This window comes from Orycteropus afer, unplaced genomic scaffold (genome assembly GCF_000298275.1).
Source record: "Orycteropus afer afer isolate SDZICR_OR568_19922 unplaced genomic scaffold, OryAfe1.0 scaffold00218, whole genome shotgun sequence".
NCBI classification, from domain to species: Eukaryota; Metazoa; Chordata; class Mammalia; order Tubulidentata; family Orycteropodidae; genus Orycteropus; species Orycteropus afer.
In genome coordinates this window covers 3950514-3953069 of record NW_006921805.1, presented here as the reverse complement: position 1 = coordinate 3953069, position 2556 = coordinate 3950514, and positions in this window count along the sequence as shown.

Below are 2556 nucleotides of genomic sequence, written 5' to 3'. Positions count from 1 at the left end.
GGGGCAGGAGTGCATGGGAGGGAAGGACACAGGGAAGAGGTAACTACGGGGAGGAAGTCGGAGGGGAGCTGTTCATTTTAGGAAATTGCAGTCAATGTCATGAGACAAAGTGCATGTGAGCTACTGTATGGAAAGTGAATTTGCTTTGTAAACTTTCACCAAATCACAATAAAAATTGAATAAACAAAAATAATGCCTGCAACAACAAAAAATGAATCTTAATGGACCCTCACAACCAAGAAAACTTGGGATATGGCTTTTTCTGTCATGTATTTGTAAAACGTTTTCTTAACATTAGTAGTGAATATGCTTTTTCAAACTAAACATATTCCTTTGTATCTCCCCAGCTGGACATTGTGACACAGATTGGTTTGTCTGAAACAGCATACCAGTGGAGGAATGACCCAAGATTAATAGACATTCCAAGACATCTATTCTAAGATACATTCTAAGATGAGGAATTCATTGAAGACTTAAGCAGAAGAATAACTTGATTAGAATTAACATCATGAACACTTCAGTTTTACATAATTTAAACTTCAGAAGTGAGGTATTTTTAGGCTACAATGTTTTAACATTGTGGGCCTCTACTAACTTTGTGCTGATTTCCTTTATTCCCTTTAATTGAGCACCTGCTAAGCATCTGACACCCCTAAAACCTCTATGCAGCAAATATGAAGTTAACCATGAAGGTGCAGTTTGATCATAATTGATTATTGCTTTTAGATTCCAGGGCTTACCTGCACACTTTTCTTGCAAAAGAAAATGTATTAGCTTTGAAATCTGTGGTTTTAATATCATATAGGATCTTGCTGTTCAAAATAGCCATGGACCATCATCATCATCCAGAGGTTCATTAATACAGAATCTCAAGCCCCACCTATTGAATTAGAATCTAAAATTTTAACAAGGTCCCCAGGTGTTCCATATCATATTAGTTTATTATGGTTATGAATTAAAGTTTGAGAAACATTGATCTAGAGGCATTTATGACAACACTGATTTCTTTTGATTGCATGGTACTTTGATTTAAGGATATTTTTGTACGCTTGCATGTTTTCTGGTTAACAGCAAATTTTATTCATTTTTTAATTTTACATTCCATGATGACATCTATGTACAATGTAATAGCTACAATTCTTGGAATTCCAGTCTTGTATTCTTAAGACCACCCAGCCTCTGGCATGGAAATGGTATGTTGTATCTTAGTGAAATAGCAAGTAGCCTGATGCAATTTGCCAATCAATTTTTTTTTTTTTTTTTTGAGCAATAAATATGTAATTCCATTCCATTAAAACAAATTTTATTCAACAGAAGGGATTAGTGCAGGCGGTCCTGGATAGAGTGGCAGAACAATGTGGAGTAAAACTCAAAATCATTTAAAAAAAAGAAAGAAAGACCAGGCTTACTGGTCTGATAGACACTAGTGAACCCTCCAAGACTATGGCCCCTACTTACCCTTCGGGTCTGGAATTGAACTCACTCCCATAGCTTCCAGCAAAACAATGTACAGGCATATAGGATGAATGTTTATGCCAGGTAGATATACTCCTTAGCACAATCAATCATGGGAGATCAGAAGGGCAGTGTTTGCACAAGGAGATAGCTCAGGGGGCAGGAATGCATAAAAAGAAGGACACAGGGAAGAGGTAACTATAGAGAGGAAGTGGGAAGAGAGCTATTACATTATGGGGATTGCAGTCAATGTCATGAAACAATGCGTATAAACTGATGTATGGAAAATTAATTTGTTCTGTGAACTTTCACCCTAATCACAATTAAAAAAAAAAAAAAGATTCAAAAGTACTTGGACATCTTTTCAAACGTCAGGCATTGTATACATTAGGAATACTGCAGTCAAGAAGCAGGCAAAAATCTTTTCCCTCGTGGAGCTTACATTCTAGGCAGAGAGACAGACAAGATAAATAAGAAAAATATGTGAGATAGGACTATGGAAAAAAATCAGGAAAGGGGGATTAAAAATGCAGGAATGGGATGGGCTTTTACAAAGGTTAGCCAATGAAGACCTGGGTGATACTGAACAAAGACATGAAGGAAGTAAGGGAATGAATGTTGTACTGGCCCCCAAAGATAACCTCATCTTAATACTTGAAACCTGTGAAAATGTTACCTCACGTAGCAAAAGGGACTTTACAAATGTGATTAAGTTAAAGATCCCAAGATAGGGACATTATCCTGGGTTATCCAGGCAGACCCAATGTAATCACAGAGTCATTATTAAAAAAAAAATAAGAGGCAAGAGAATTAGAATGAGAGAAGGAGCTGTGACAACAAAAGCAGAGGTTGGAGTGATGTGGGGCTGTGAGCCAAGGAATACAGGCATCCTCTAGAAACTGGAGAAGGCAAGGAAATCCATTCTTAGAGCCTCAAGGAATGCAGCCCTGCTAACACCTTCATGTTAGCCTAGTGACAATGATTTCGGTCTTCTGATCTCCAGGATTGTGAGATAATAAATATGTGTGGTCTTTGGCCACCCAGTCTGTGATAATATGTTACAGTAACAAAGGAAGCTAATATAGTTAGCCTGCAGTTGGC